Source organism: Meles meles, chromosome 9 (assembly GCF_922984935.1).
Source record: "Meles meles chromosome 9, mMelMel3.1 paternal haplotype, whole genome shotgun sequence".
NCBI lineage: Eukaryota > Metazoa > Chordata > Mammalia > Carnivora > Mustelidae > Meles > Meles meles.
Window position 1 is genome coordinate 58,623,734 of NC_060074.1, and position 17,899 is coordinate 58,641,632.

The window sequence follows — 17,899 nt, forward strand, 5'->3', positions numbered from 1 at the left end:
CAGCAATCAAAACATACAAACACACACACACACACTTTATGTACAGTCTTTATGTACAAGACTGCCTCTGGTGCCCAGGGAACATGAGAGGAAATGACTTTTAAATGGCTAAAGAAGACAAGAAGTCATGATTTATTAGTTCAGTGAAACAGAGCGAACAGAGCAGGCACCCTCTTAACAAAACAGGCAGAACCAACCTTAACCAGGTAGAGGTCGACGTCGACGTAGAGACTCATTGGCCGAAAGCATCTGGTTACAGCTGTGTGATTCTGAATGACAATGAGAATCACAAACTTCAGATTAACACTTACGACCTTAGCTCTTTCTCCCCCCCCACCCCTTAGACCGGAGACAGGAAGTCTGCAGAGAATAATGTTCTCTGTGAGGAACCCAGGTCTAACTATACAAACTATACTACAGAAGGTGTTGTTTGCTCCCGGGGATCAGCACAGAATTCACACTTCAGGGCACAGAGACTTTCATAATCGTGCCCTCCTATCACAGCATTTTATAAAGGAAGCCAGTACCAGAGTCCTCACCCTACACGGGAGTGTCGTTGGCGTCTTAGCTGGTTCTCCAGAGCAAGCCCTCATTTCAGCCCAAAATACTACATGCATGCAAATCTCTATATGTATACATAGGTAGAGAGATGGAGGGACAGATATAAATACAGACATGCTACATACAAAAAGTCAGTATCTGGGACACTAGGGTGGCTCCGTTGGTGAAGCGTCTGCCTTCGGCTCAGGTCATGATCCCAGGGTCGTGGGATCGAGTCCCACATCAGGCTCCCTGCTCAGCAGGGAGTGTGCTTCTCCCTCTGCCTGCAGCTTTCCCTGCTTGTGCTCACTCTCTTGCTCTCTCTCCAACAAATAAATAAATAAAATCTTTAAGAAGAAAGAAAGAAAGTCAATATCATAAATTTCATTCCTCTTGCTTGTTTTTTAATAAAAAATGAGGGAGAAAATAGAAAGCTTCCCATAATCTCCTAGCCTTGATAACACCTGTTGATATTTACATCCTTCTATTTTAATGTCTTTATATCTTCCATCTTAATGCTATAAATAGTCACCACTTCCCGATCAGTTAACCACGTACCAGGTCCTGTTCTAGTTGATTTATTTACTCAAATCTGACAACAACCCAATGGCATTGACATTATTAGCTCCATTTTACAGAGGAAGGGATGGAAGTTCAAAAAGTTTACACAGAAAGTAACTTGGCCAAAGCCAAAGAGCCCATGTGTGACTGGGTCCCTCCTCAAAACCAAACCACTTAATCTTCAAAGCCACCGCTGTTCATAATACCCCATACTGCATCCCTGTCTTCCCCCTGGGAAATGAAACCCACCCCATTTCCTTCCTCATCCAGGATAGATACTTATACCCTGTATTTATGAAGACATCTAACAATACCCCAATGACAGTCACTCTATTTAGATAAAGATGAGGTAACATCATTAATATTTAAATTACAAACTTGACTACAGTTTTAAGCCTTCAAGATGATTTTATTTTTCAGCCATGTATTGGACCATCAAACTGAGCGAAGCTCTTTGGGCAGAGAGCTGTGCTTCTCCTTCTGCCAGTTGAAGAGTTTAGTCTCATGCAGAGAAGCAAGCACCACAGTGATTTTTCTTGTCCATTGCCTGCCTAGAATGCCTTACTCCCAACAGATTTGTACATTTGTACAAGAGAAAGGTTGGCTGAATCAGGCACTCCACGGTGGCTCCTTTTGGAAAGAACAGGCAGAGCTGGGAGGAGACTAGGCTGTGTTCTTCCACAGAAGGGGCTGCAGGTGAACACCGGGGCTTGACCCAAAAGTGCACCTGAGAGTCCCAGCACAGCACCTCTCAAGAAAGGGACGTGAGGCAAGCAGAAATGTTTGTGCTCCACTAGATCATTCATTCCTTGCTTCTTTAACCTGTCGCTAGGTCAAGAAAAGATTTCTTGTCAAGATCTTTAACAGCCAAATCATATGACTTAAAGAGGCTCCTTGGGTCTTTCCAGAAATAGCCAGAGGGCCAGAGTGCTTCCGCAAGTCAACCTCACGGGATTCAAACTCCAAACGAGTGGGAGATAACTTTCCGGAGCTCCAGCCTCTCTGCTCTGATCCATTTCTGCATTCTCCTCTTTAGGGAACTTCACAGGATGGAGACTTGGAGGAGGGAAGGAAACCTTTGGGTCTGCTCTTTATCCATTGTCCCATCATTCTGGCGACTGCTAGTCTTTATTTTTTAAAAAACACTAAACGCATAAATAGCATTGCTTTATTTTTCTTTACAGGAGATAACGCTCCATTATGAAGAAAAAATTTGTTGCTTCCGAAGGAAACATGATGTTTGGTTTCGACTTCAAACTGAGAGAGGCTGCTTCAGAATGCACAAAATAAGTTCTCTTTTCTTAAGTGATCCTGTTTTTCATTTTCCCCGTTTTCCCACTGACAGAGAAAGCAATTATTGCCACCCTTTTTGAACTAGCTAGCTGGTTCTTTCTTATGAAAATGTGAACCATAAGTTGAAGAGACCACTTGGCCCATCTGCCTATAGTGAGCTGTTCTATGCCGTGGGTCACTAAAACCTTCTTGGTCAGATTTCCTTGTAATTTTCCTGTTGTATTGTTCTCAGAAGCCACAATCTATTCCATGGCCTCTGCGGGACTACGCAGTATAATTCATTCCAGGAGACTTCCTTTTTTTAATAGTTTTTCCTTCAAGCCATCTTATTTCTACTAGTTACTGTCAAATGTGTGTGTATACAACTCACTGGTGATTCCCCGCAGTCACAAAACTCCAGAGGTGACACCACCATCGACATTTACATGCACACACGTGCCCACGTACGTATAGATCTGTGGAAGTTAGCACAGCGAGTTATCTGTCATTGAGGATTTCTGCTTTGAAGGATTCAGAATGGTATTTTTAGAATGTTTCAATAACTGGAATCATAGATGACAGTTACTCTGGAGAACGCACGATGTTATCCCTGTGTTAACTGGAGAACAATATGGGTGCTAATAGAGTTCCCTGAAGTTCAGCATTAGTGATGTTCTTTTCCCCTTTTTTGTCCAGTCTCTTCCCCTAATTAAAATGCTTGTTAAATCTGGTCTTGTTTATCAACTTCTTTCTCAGTCGTTTAGAATGTGGGTGTATTTGTTCCCATTTCCTACTTACTGAATTCAATTATAGGAATTTAAATATGTATAGAAACTAAGAGAGAAAATAATACCTCTTAGTATTCTTATACACGTGGTCCTTCTAGAATCTATTTCATCATCAAATAATACTTAGGGCTGTTTGGAACAGGAAGATCCTCCTCCTTACACAGAAAAAAGAATCACAAAGAACTCAAGTGTGCTGTTACACAGTCATTGATAATATAACAAATAGAACTCAAAAGTCCTATTACTGTTATATGTTTTCTCCATAGCAGACAGAAGGAAAGCTGTAGCAAACTTGGGTCAAAAATGTGAACTTTCAGGGAGAATAGTTTTTAAAAAGTAAAAGCCTACCTCTGATACTTTGTTCAATATACCACTGTGCTTAACACTAAGAAGAAACAAAATGTTCCTTCATGTAGATATATCCCATTTCATTCTAAATAATTCATTCTCCTTAAGACACATGTGGACGAAAATCTAACTTTCCTTATAAAGTACATAGTGTTCCCAAAGCAAGTTGTTTGGCTTTGGGAGGCCATGAAAGCTTCTGGAAGTTTTCATCTGTGACACCTGCATGCTATACTTAGCCATATGGCAGCATACTATTGCCAATGAAGACATTTGGAAAAGTAATTGTTCCACAGGCTCCCAAGCTCTGCCCTGCATAACTCACTTCTGCTGGACAACTAGTGTGAAGAGAAAAGAAGATCCAGAATTGTGAAAGAAATCACAAAATCTCTAGATTGGAAAAGACCTTGAACTTCATCCAGTCCCACTACCAGTCCCAGGTTATCAACTAACCTGCAAGCATCCTTGAAGGGACTTTAAAGTAAGATAATATCACAAATTCAGGAAGGATAATGGCAGACACATAACACGGCAACTGTAGGTAAAATGTTTTAAGTACACCACAGGGAATGTGTCTGGAACTCAGAAAAGGCACACCAAAAAGTTTTTGTTCTTCTTTGAAATTTGAGAAATAATAATTCCTTCAGTGCTTTCTGGCATTTCTATAATTCAAGAACAGGTGTTACAGATTTTTCATTGCTTCATTGTCACTCATTTATTCAAAATATTTATGTGATGCCTAATACATGAAAGATAACCTATCAAAATTAAGATTAAAACTTTTAACGACTATTGGATTAATTTCTGTTCACAGAAGTCTCTTCACTCAAACTTTTTTTTTTGACCACATTTAACATAGGGGACCACAGATCACAGACCACTTTTCAGAAGAGAAAACCTATTCCATAATAATGAAGACTAAAGGAAAATCTCGAGAAAAAAATGATAATACATTTTAGAAATCCTTAATAACTCATTAGTTACTGTTACTAGAGTAAATAGGCACCAAAATCTGATACATACCTGAGTTCAAATATAAAATACCAAAGCATTGGGTTAGTATGAATAAAGAGAAGTGAGAATAAATAAATGAAGTCATGAAAAAATGTTAAAGTTGGTACTGAGGGAAGTTTCAATTATTGATCTATAGGAAAGGCATTATGAAAGAGCAAAGAGTTGAGAGAGGGAATTTTGTGAAGAAGTTTTCTCTGGCACAAGCTGAGCCCTGTATCCCCATCCTTCTTCCCTTCTCCAGTAGAAGGTTGCAGACACTTCTCTCCAGGACTAAGAGTCAGGGAGAGGGAAGGCTTCAACCGGACTTCTCAGAGAGGTATGTCCCTGAATGTGACTTGGTCAACTAGAATCAGGCTCACCTGATAAACGTCAAGTAACCCATGGCAGCACAGAAAAGGCTGCAGATGGGATGTAAATGCACTTCTCTCCAATGTATAGTCAAAGAGGCATATCCTAGGGACCAGCTGTAGAGCCTATGATCGGAATGCCAGGCAGAGGGCATGCACAATGGAATTCTGTCTAGGAGAGCAGACTGCCAATGTACAGGGACCAGGAGAAGACGTGAGAGTGGAACGTGGGGGTTTCATGAGTGTTCTCAGCAAATAAACATGCCCTGAGTCTTCAACCTTTATCATAAATTCTCCATGACTCTAACTTGCAGACATTGAAGTCAAGACCATCCTGTCAGATTGGCACCTCCAGGGACTGCAGAGTGTAGCAGTAATGAGACCACTGAGAATGTCAAGTCAATATGGCAGACTGAATTGACAGAGAATGACTCTCCTTCGTGAAAAAATTAAACTCTACAGAAACAAAATTTGAATACAGAGGCAAAATTTAAATGCAGAGGGTGAAATCCCTGAGTGTGAAAAATGGAATCAAAATCAGAGAAGTGCATAGAAGCTTAAACCAAAACAGCTCCTAGTTTATACCTTTAATGGTTATAGAACTTAATAGTGACTTTGGAGCCATGACAAACAGAGGAGTTCAAAATGACATTCCAAGTATGAAGAGAGACAAAGTGGATGGACAGAAAAATGTCCCATCCATTGGTAACAAAAGTTGCCAGAATTTTCAAAGTGGTAAAGTGGAATTACTATCCACCAGTTAAACTATGTCAAAGGAAGGTAAATAAATACAGAGATTGAAAGGGTTTGCTCTCATAGCAGTTTACTGAAAAAATTACTAAATAACATTATTCAGCAAGAATAATGGTAAATCTGGAAGAAAAGAGTGGATGCCAGAAATAATGAGATAAAGAAGCTGGTAAACATGTTGGTAGATCTAAATGAACTTTGGATAAAAAATAATGATAACAAAATAATTTGATGGCTTAGATGAAAGAAGAAACTAGAATAGTACATGATAGTTTGGAAGAGAGGAAGGAATAATCATTCTCAGTTCTTATATTGTTCAGGAGGGAGATAGGGGATTTGGTTAACTTCACAATTTGCTAAGTCAGAAGGAAAACCGGTAAAAGGAATAAAAATCAAATGTATAATTACCAAATGAGTTGAAAGGCTGTAAAGAGAATAAAGAACACTTGGTCAATTTAATTTTTAAAAAACTAGAAAAAAGAAAAATAACAACAACAATAAAAACCATAAAGCCAGAAAGCACAAATAGGCATTAATGTGTTAGTAATCATATTAAGTAAAAAATAAAATAAAATAAAATCACCTCAAGTTGAATTGTATAAAAAAAAAAAATTAACATTCAGGCGCCTGGGTGGCTCAGTGGGTTAAGCCTCTGCCTTCGGCTCAGGTCATGATCTCAGGGTCCTGGGATCATGTCCCACATTGGGCTCTCTGCTCAGCAGGGAGCCTGCTTCCTCCTCTCTCTGCCTGTCTCTCTGCCTACTTGTGATCTCTGTCTGTCAAATAAATAAATAAAATATTTTTAAGAAAAATTAACATTCAGCTATTTTTTAATTTGGAGAGATACACAGAAAACATAATGATACAGACAGAGATGGACAAATATGAGCCAGTCAAATACTGATCAAGAGATAGTATAGGTGTTGTATAGGTGTTATATATAGGTGTTACTATATTCCAAACAAACAACATAGAATTTTAAGCCAAGAGGTATTGATAGGAACATAGACACATATGATAAAAAGAATAAATCAACAACAAGAAACTAGTCATGAACTTTTATGTACCTAACAGTATAGCCTCAAAACACATAAAGTAATGACAGAATTATAATGGGGAATTGACAAATCTATAATCATAGTGGGAAATTTTCATATAGCTATCTCGGAAACCAATACACAAGGCAGACAGAAAAAGTATTAAGGATTTATAATGATAATTTTGTAATCCTTGCTATTTAAGGATTTATAATTATAATTATAATATAGATTTGAACAACACAAAGAGCTAACCTAGAAGACTTAGTGTATGTAGAAGCCTGCACATAATGAATAAAAAATATAAAATACACATTCTTTTCAAGTACATATGGAACTGTCAGAAAAACTGACTACATAGCAAGTCACAAAGGAAATTTCAAGAAATGTCAAAGAATCTATATCACATATCTGTATCATAAAAATAACCTAGTAGTCAAAGAGGGAACCATATGAGGATATCATAAAAAAAAAAATTTTTAACTATACAGCAATAAAAGTGTTACATGCCAAAATTTGGGGATGTTTCTAAAGCAATCCTTTAGTCTTAAGTTAATTTACTGAGAAACAAGAAAGACTAAAAATAAATGAGCTACAGACTCCATTGAAGACGGGGGCGGGGGGAGGGTGGCGGGGGGGGCGGGGGAGGGAAGAATACCCAAAGAAAAAAGAAGAAAGGTTGAAATAAAGAACAGAAACTAGTGAACTTGGAAACAAACAAACAAAAAATCACTAGAGATCAAAATACTCCATTTGGCTCCTAGACAGTCCCTCGTTGTCCATGAAGAACAAAGCTGTCTCATTTCTCAGCTGCCTTTAGGGGGCAGTACCTACCAGAACTGCCTAAGAGACATACAGTGTAAAGCACATATGTAATTCAAATCTTATGGTAGCCACGTTTTAAAAAGTAACCAAAAAAATAGTTGAAATTAATATTAATAATATATTTTACTTAAACCAATTTATTAAAAATATTGTAACGTAAGAAATATTTAAAAATTACCGAGACGGTTTACATTCTTTTTCCATAGTAAATCTTTAAATCTAGTTCTTATTTTACACCCACAGCACATCTCAATTCAGAGTAGCAACTCAGTTGTTCAGTAGTGACACACTACTGTCTAGTGGGTATTGAACTGAACAGAACAACCCATACTGAAATGTCATACCATATAATATCTGAATCCTTTGGCCTTTGAGGGCATATTTTCTCATATTTGTTTCTTAATTTGACCTTTAGGACCAGATAAGGACTTGTACAGACATTGTCAGGTCATTTACATTTTAGGTCCTGCAAGATGGTAGTAAAGCTCCAGTGACTTTACTGCTAGTTTTTGCGGAAGTCTTTTTTAGCTATAGGTAGTGACACCAATTCAGCAACCAAAGTTCAGATGACCACATAGCTGATGGCATCTCAAAGAATTACCTACGTACTTTTCACATTAGTATTTGCACAACAGAGATTCTCTACGGTCATCTTCATTCCCCAAGAGTTTCATGTTGAAATAACAAAATGGCCTAGATCCACCTGAAGATAAATTGCTTTAATTATTAGGCAGAGTGTGAAACTCACCATTTCAAATAGCAGGTCAGTGCAATGCCCAGCATCTGCAGTGGTTTCGCTGTGATATTTCTCCAGGTGCTACTATTGTGCCTTCATAGCAATGAAATGCCTCCATTTAGGACTAGCTTTACCTTTGGGATTTGTTCACATCTTCAACAGGAAAAAAAAAGAAGTGATTTCAGTATCTGTGGAAGGATACTATTATTTTCCAACATTGCAATATTTGCTATTTGACATTTTCATCTATTTGTCAATACTTTGCTAATATGTAAGGAAACCCCACAGGACAATTTTTTTTTAGATATTAGAATTGATATAATGAAGCTATCTTGATACTTACCAACCCTTTTGTATTTAACACTTTATATGTGATCACAGAAGGGAATCTAGGGCTTACAACTAACAGCATCAGAACAAAACAAAAGACTAACAGCATATATACTAAAGCCACACTGCCTAGGTTTCATCCCAATTTTACTCTATACGGGCTGTATGTCTGAAACTCAGCTTCCTTGGCTGGGAAAGTATGGAAAAAGATCAAAGTTGCAAAGAGGATCACACAAAGTAACATACAAGGTGGTTAACTCAGTGCCCAGAACTCCGAAGTATTTCATAAACATTAGCTAGGTCACCAATAGGTTCCTAATTCCTCCAGACAAATTTGGGAGCATTGAAGAAGGTGACCGTCTTACAGTGTTTGCAAAGCTCTGAAGACCATTCTTTCCAAAGGAAATGCCAGTTGACCTGCTTCTCTCTAAACCTTCATCAGAAAGATCTGCCTGAATGCGGTGACATTGACTCCCATTCTAGATATTTACTATGCAACTGTGTTAACATTTTGGCTTGGAAACTCCCCACTCAGATCCTATTATCAAGAACCAAGTCAGATTAGAGCTCTCTAAACATAATTGGCATCAGCTGGTGGAGTGACCCAGTTCTGATATGCCACTTTCCCTAATCTTTTCATTCTGAATTGGAAGAAGGCATTGTAAGGCCAAAGTTTTTTTTATTTCCTTTTTTGGTAACTAAATGATTTTTTTTAGGATTTTACTTATTTATTTTAGGGACAGAGAAAAGGAGAGAGCAAATGGGGGAGGAGCAGAGGGATACGCAGACTCCCCACTGAGTGTGGAGCCCGACAGAGGGCTCCATCTCAGGGCCCTGAGATCACCACCTCGGCTGAAACCAAGAGGCGGATTCTTAACCAAATGAACCACCCAGGCATCCCACTAAACGATCTTTTATAACACTTTCACTCAGGGTACGGGAGGCCAACTCTGCACTAATCAAACGTAATAACAGGGTTTACGTAAGCAAGATACTTAGCTAGGGTCCCGGCCCAAGAATTTCCTCCCCGTCCCCTCTCTGTGAGAGTATTGTTCACCTTTAGAGATTCACCAATCTGGGGTGGACAATTCTCCCCTGTCTTAGGATTCTGAGCTATACCTGCTCTTTTGAGGTTCATGTTCATTAAAACTATAAATTTCATGCCCACACTACCCATCTGCTGAGGTTTTAGTATCCTGGAGCTAAAATTGCACTTTCAGAGACTTCTGTCAATTAAGACTGTGGTATAAAACTAGATAAATTTTTACAATTTTTCCCATAAATCTACTTTAATGTTAAAATATTTTTAAAATATTGATTAATAGTTAATACAATGATTAGTATGTGCCAGGCACCATTTTATTTTGTTTTACATTAAAAAATGCTATTAAAAATGCTATTAATCCACACAATAGCCCTATATGGGAGATATTAATTAGTATTATTGCTACTTCATGGATGAGTAAAGTAAGATGTAAAGAGGTTAAGAACGTGCCTATGGTCTCAGAGTTGCCAAATGGTGAGATCAGGATTCAAACACAGCTCTCATTCCAGAGCTGATGCCTGGAACCATGACGATATAGTCAGACCCTCACAGAAAATCATGATAGTGTATCAAATAAAAAGAAGATTTTGTGAATTAAAAAGCAAATTTGTCACATTTTAACATATCTCTATATCTCAAAATATATCTCAACATAGCATATCTCATATCATATCTTATATCAATATATCTCAAAAATCTAGAATCAAAAATATTTAAATAACTTCACCTTAATATATACATGTCTCAGAAACCATATGCCTCATAAAACCACCAGGGACACAGGCAAGGATATCAAATAATTATGAAAATTAACCAAAAGGTCAATGTGGCTTCCACCCTGGTTACTTTGTTACTTTGGTCATCTTATTTGCAAATTAGGGACCTTTCTTCCTCTCCCCACACTCCCAAATTGTAAAAACGTAAAGAAGAGATGTTGTGCTTTGGATGATGTTTCCTTTTTTTTTTTTTTTTTTCCAGTTGAGCAGGAAATCATTATCCAAGCCCAGCCGCAAATATGTGCTGCAAAACAATTTATCTACCAAGAGTTCATGGGCAGCTGGATTGGGAAAAAACACATTAATTATCATTCAAGTGGAAATGCCCCCATAGACATACCATTTAATTAACAGAGAGGCCAGTATTGGAAATGAATAATTTGAGGCGAGGCAGAGATGTGTGTGTAAACCCTTAGGTGATTTAAGGCTATTATCTGTGGATAAACATACAAAAATACATAAAATAGGTTTCTATCTTATAAACTCCTTTAAAATTAAAAAAAAAGTGTCATAGAAAAAAGACCCTTCTGGGCCTTTTCCTTGCCAGTATTAAAAGTCCTCTCCTGTGAGCAGGAAGCTAGTTGACTTCCGTAGGAACATCAATTTCTTTAAAGGCTGGAAGATCCCACTCCCTTGAATTCAAGCTCTGAAAAGATGAGAGTTAAAATCACTTCATGTAACAGAGTTCCTCTGTCTCTGAAAATCCTTGAAATTTGTAGCTCTGCCAAGATTATAAATAGAAGTGATAGGGCAGCAGTGGATTGATCATTCTGCTAAATGTGTTCATCCCATTTGGGATAGTTTTATGAAGCATGGCGGCAGCTGGGGCAACGGTGGCGGCTGCCGTTGCCGCCACAGTTCCTGATCCGGCTGCAAAATGCCTTTCCTTTTTCTTTTCTTTTCTTTCTTTCTTTTTTTTTTAAATTTACTGAGAAAAACAAAAAGATATTTTCCTAAAACATAAAAATAAAATAAAATAAAATAATATTATAGCCCAAAGTCTGTTTTCTAGAACAGTCTGGAAGACAAAGCGTCTGAAATGAAATCACATATACCCATTGACTCCCTGAAAATAAGCCAAAAATCAGAATTGTGGGACCCAGTTTAGCATCATATGTGGGCTGCACTGGGTTGTTGAGACACTGTCAGACTTTGTGCTATGATTCCTGAAAGTATCACTTTTAATAAGTCCAATGCCTCGTGGAGCGAGCTGGGGGAGGGTAGGTTTTCACTTCTGACCTTGGTACCTTGAAACCATCTGGAAAGAAAGACAAGTTCATCTTCTATGATCTTTCCTTTTTTGTATTCTCCCCTCACCTTCCAGCATCTCTTGTAGTTAACAGCACCAAAGTCCTTAATTCAATTTGAGAAGTATTAATTTAGCACCCACTGAGCACCCAGTACTGTTACCAGGTATCTGAAGAAGAGAATGCACTTAAAAGAAAAGAAAAAAAAAAAGTATCTTTATAAAACACTCCCTTTAGCACTTGGATAAGAAATTGGGACAAGCAAAAGTGGGGGGAGAAGGATCTTGGTGACCTGATTTCTGCCCCCACCCTCAGGTTTTACCTTTGCCTTGGAGGTCTCTCCCTCTGGTTTTCTCCATCACTCCCATGGCCACCTCTGGGAGTTCCACGTGAGCAGGAACTTTTCCTGTAGATCAGCTGAGATCTTTTCAGCCAAGATTTGTGAAATCCCAAGAATCAATAAAGGGAAAGGAACATTGAGAATGTAGTAATCAAAATAATCAAGACTACAGAGAAAATGGAGCTCTTTTCCTCTAATATTTTGTCATTAAGAAATCCTTTATTTTGAACCGAATCTTACACACAGCCCTAAGAGGTCAAACAGAGACAGCTGGAGGTGCTCTAGTAAGTGTCAGAGAGAGACAGTCCTCCTGGCTCTGACTACTGACCATCAGTACTCCTGACCCGGAAGCTCCTCCATGGAACCTGGGGAGTCTCTGAGCATTATTCAAAAACAACCTTAAGTAGAGACTTCCATGTGACCCATCCCATCCTTAACACACCTTGTGACCACAACCTCCCCATCAAAACATTCACATTTCTGACATCCCAACCCCTCCTTCAATGTCAAGACCAAGAGGGAACCCCATTGTTCTCCTGTACTGTGAGGGCTGCCTTACTACATGTTCCTTCCACAAGTGACAGGCACTGGCCATAGCTCTACTTTTTGCCTGCATCTGGGTCCCTGGTGTGGGTGTGACCGGAACCAAATATAGGACCAGAGTAAAATGCCATCTTCGTAGAAAATAATAATCTCAACGATCACGTAAAAGTGAAGTGTTATAGAGGGAGTCATTTCCTCACAAACAGAAGTGGTTCTCATCTCCTGTGAGATGATGATGTTTTAGAGGAGACAAAAAAGTTCTACAAGTAAAGTAGTCCGACTTGAAACAGAAAATCAAACGAGGGAGGAAGAAAGAGGTTTTAAACTGAAAGCAAACAAATTATTTAATATGTAAGTGATGGGGTGGTAAGAGAGAGGAATGATCGGTATTGACTGGACTGATGAGCGTGAATATTTGGAAAGGTATTTTAGACTTTGGATGGATCATTTAGGAGGGACTTGGAGAGACAGATGGAAAGAAAGGGAAAGGTATTCCTGTCAAGTTCCTGGCAAACTAAGGCACATACTCAGAAGGTGTTTTCATCCTCAGGAACCAATGCCCGAATGGATCTAAGCTTTACTCATAAAAATAAATTTCTAAGAAGCAACTTACATTACACCAGATCCTCCATGGAGCAGAGATTTTCCCACTGAGAGGATATAGTTGGAGCTTCTCAGCCACCTTCAGCAACCCAGAGCTGCCTCTAATCTCTGTGTGGTCAGACTTCCACCCAAGTCGTTTGTGAAGAAATATGGAGAACCTCGCAGTTTGCATTCCAGTTTTGTTGCCATAATAATTCTGGAACACTCATATCCCCCTTTCTACTTGGACCTCTCTTCACTTACCATCCTGACCATCTCAAGCCCATTGCCTTAGAAAGAGAATATAATCACAGAAAGTTGCGGGGACGGGGGGTAGTTTTTTCTTGGCTTTTGACAGTCAAAAGCCTCAGTGAAAGATCTGGAAGAAACTGGGATGACTCCTAGGAAATTGTCCTCATCCTTACCTCCATCTCCCATCCCATATCCTCTCAAAGCTAGAAAAGAATTCCTGGGGTTTGGAGGACGAGTGGGAGAATAAAGGGAAGGGATGTGAGAGAAAAGTCCTGGAAGGGGGCATTGGATCCAATGAGACCTCAAGGACCAGCCAGCCCACGTAGGGCTCTGCTCTCTGTCCTCCCCACTGCAGCTAACAAAGACTCCCTTTCCACAGAACTCAGCACTGTGGCCAATGACTCAACTGGGACCTCCATCTCTTTCTTCCAAATCACACGTAGATAACAGCATAGTCTAATGGTTTTCAAACATAAATGTGCATCAGAATCACCTGGAAGTCTTATCAAAACATAAATGGTTGGGCTCCACCCCCAGAGTTCCTGGTTTTGTAGGTCTAGGGACCTGAGAATTTGTATTTCTAACAAGTTGCCAACTGATGCTGATGCTACCGTTCAGGAGACCACAATGAGAATCACCACCCGAGGTAGCGTGGTAAGACATTCATAGGCAAAGAGAAGGAAAATCAGATTCTGTATGTCTTTGTTTTAGTGACAAAGATGAAAGAGAGAGGCCCACACATTCAAATTTGAGGAATTAAACAGAATCAATTTGAGATATTCTCTGAGTTTGGTATAATACACTGGAAAAACAGTTTGAAAATTGGGGTGTGTTTCATCCCTAGGTATCCAAAATCCAGATAGGTATCCTTGGTGTCCATAGCTTCATTAGCAAACCTTAGCTCCAGAAAGAGGCTGTGATCCCAGAGGAGAAAGACATCTTAGGTGACTTAGGTGTGCTGTTCTGCGTGGAGTCCCGACCCCTGATGACATAGACCGTCACTGCGGGTCCGGCTTCTTTACAACTCCACAGCACTTAGCAGAAGGAAAACACTGGGATCTAGGTCTCCCAGTCCCCGCCATTTTAAAAATGGATACCAAATATATCTGATTCCAGCCTGAGAACTTGATATCTGTGCTAGTTCATCTGTGAATCAAAGGCAAGGCAGCAACTGATTGAACAGGCTACAGCTTGACTTAGAATCTCAATGATCGTACTTATGAATTGCATGATCTTAGGCACACTTCCTAACTTCTCTGCCCTTCAGTTTCCTTATGTTAAAAAAAGGGGGGGAGTCCAGTTCTGAGGAAGATTAAATGAAATGTTGCTGACGCATTTGGCAAGGGGGTGGCTCATGGCACATAAATAGTGCTGGTGATTATTTATAACAGTGCTTGAGAGAATGCCTTTCACATAATTAAGTCTTCAATAAGTGTTTTCTGGCTAGTTGAATTGTCACCAAGTGTTGACAATCTCAAAAATCAAGAATGTGTATCGACAACCCCCTCCCCATCTCCCCTTTGTTTCCCTGCCTTCACCTTAGCAATGACAGGACCAAGAAATAGTCCCCTGGGTTTTACTACCTAGGGCTTAAGTCTGTGTCACTTTAAACCCACTGTTCCAGACCCTGCTAATGAAATTGAAAGAATGTCAGGCAGCTGGCCTCTGTTGTTAAGGAAAGGAAACCAAGAGATGTGGTCCCAGTAGACATTCAAAACCTCTAGTATTCTTAGCTACGCTTATCTTGGGTTGAGCCTTTGTGAGGATTTTTTTTTTTTTAAGGCAAGCAGTCCTGTGAAAACCAGCTTGTCGGTAAACTATATAGGCATTTCCTGGTTACCCATGATATGAGAATAACCTTTAAACTATTTCCATTTCTGATCCCAGCTGGAAACAGGAAACGCATGGGGTACAGCTTTAAACAAAAACAAAAGAACCAAAAGATAAACCAAATTGTTCCAGGGTTCAGAAGAGGTTTATGCTAAGTGTTAGAAGGTTCACATTTAGCGAATCCTCTCCCAGTTTCTGCCATTCCAGAAATTCCTTTCACGGGGGTGGGGGGGGCGTCAAGGAGGAAAGGTTGTTACTAACTTGCACAGCACTGCCATCTTCAGGACCAGTGGGGAAAATTTTCTCAGGGTCAGTCAGATAAATCATCTTCCTAAACACTTCATTTAAATATAATCAGATGGTTAAAAATTTGACAGCAGACAGACTGGAACAGATTTTTCTACTGTTTCCAATGTTTGAAAAGTCAGTAGACACAGCTTTTTTGTGGTGTGTGCACATTTAAAAAAAAATATTTGCTGATTGAAAAGCCATTTACAATAAATAGGAAAGTTTAAATAGCTCATACTGCATTGCCAAATGATGGGAGTAACACAGACACAAACATATTGTTCTGAAAAAAAAAATTCCTTAAAAAGAAAAGTATGAATCAAATGATTTAGAAGTGCTGTTTGAGCAGATGGTGTGATTAACAACTAGCATGTTAGCCATCTCAGGAGCTTACAGAGAAGTAAACAAATGCAAGGGGAATAAAATCACTTTATTCCCCCAAAGAGTATTTAGCTCATTTCATTAGGAAAATTTGAAAGTTTGCATTTTGAAAGTTGGATATCCCTAGGGGATACTGGAAATAAGGAACGAGGGGAGTCTTTTCAGAGAAAAGACCAGTCAAGACAAGGGCTGATGCTCTGCACACAGGCTAGGATAAGGGCGAAGTTGACACTGGCATTGTTATCCAAAATGCTGGAGGCACCGGGCGGCACTCCGCACGCCAGCCCAAGGAGTATGAAGGCCAGGTTCTCATCCAGGCTCTAGCACTAGCTGCCTTGGCGTTGAGGCATCCTTGTTTTCTCTCAACCTCAGTTTCTTTGTTTAGAAAATAAGACCGAGAGTCAGATGAATGTACAGCTGTGCTTCGAAAACTTTAATGTGCACCTGGGGACCTCATTAGAATGCAGATTCTAATTCACAGGCCTGGGGTAGGGTCTGAGAGTGAATTTCTTACAGATTCCCTAGTAATGCTGATGGTGCTGATCCACAGACCATACGTTTACCACCAGGACTTGAAGAGCCCTTCCAGGAATGATACTTTATCATCTTCTCATATGTCAGGTGCAGTTTAAATAAGATTTAAAAAGGACAAGTGTTTACCTTCCAGGGGTATATGACTCAGAAATGTGTATGGAACATAACGCACATGCCAAATGTTCAACTAATCTTAAAAACAAATTAAGTATTTACTTACAGGAGAGCCGGGGTGGTGTAGTCAGTTAGGCGTCCAACTCTTGGTTTCAAATCAGGTGGTGATCTCAGGGTCATGAGATTGAGCCCAGGGTTGGGCTCAGTGCAGAGTCTGCTTGAGGCTCTCTCTCCATCTCCCTCCACCCCACCCCATCCCGTGCGCACGCTCTCTCTCTCTCTCTCCCTTGCTCTAACATAAATAAATAATTCTTTTTTTTTTTTTTTAAGATTTTATTTATTTATCTGACCGAGAGAGAGCGAGACAGGGAATACAAGCAGGGGGAGTGGGAGAGGGAGAAGTAGGCTTCCTGCAGAGCAGGGAGCCCGACGCAGGTCTGGATCCCAGGACCCTGGGATCATGACCTGAGCAGAAGACAGACGCTTAACAACTGAGCCACCCAGGCACTCCTAAATAAATCTTTTTAAAAATGTGTTTACATTATATAAATTATATTTATATGTACATATATGTACACATCCATAGCATATATAATTGAATTGACTTTTGTGACCAGGTACAGTGAGGAGAAAGGCCCCGGAATTGGACATGGAGTCCAAATAGATGGGGATTAGATAAGAGGGAGGTTGGGAGGTTGAGTAATCAACCAGCATTCACAGAGTAGTCAAGACTGATCCTGAGACATCATCAGGATTAAAATCTTTTTCTCTATGAAAGACATCATTAGAGAGAATGAAAAGACAAGCCAAAGACTGGGAGAAAATATTTGCTAACCAAATATATGACAAAGGACTTATATCCAGAATATATAAAGAATTCTCAAAACGCAATGGTAGAAAAAAACAGGGGGGAAAAAACAATTTTAAAGCACGCAAAAGACTTGTAACAGATACTTAGCCAGAGAGGAGATATGGATGGCAAATAAGCAAACAAAGAGATACTCAACATTAGGCACTGGGGAAATGCAGATTCAGTCCATAATACCACCACACACCTATTACAATGGCTAAAATAAAAAATACTGACAACACTAAGTGCTGACAAAGGATGGGAAGAAACTGGGTCACTCATATATTGCTGTTAAAAAGGTAAAAATGATGAAGACACTTTAGAAAATAGTTTTGGACAGTTCCTTGTAAAGTTAAACATACATTTACCAATGCCCTAGTGATTCTACTTCTATGTATTTACCCTAGAAAAACAAAAACTTATGTCCACACAATAATCTGTATAAGAGTGTTAATATAGCAACTCTATTCATAATTGCCACAAGTTAGAAACAGCCCAAATACCTTTCAATAAGTGAATAAACAGCAATTGATGTATGGTACATCCATACAATGAGATTCACTCAATAATAA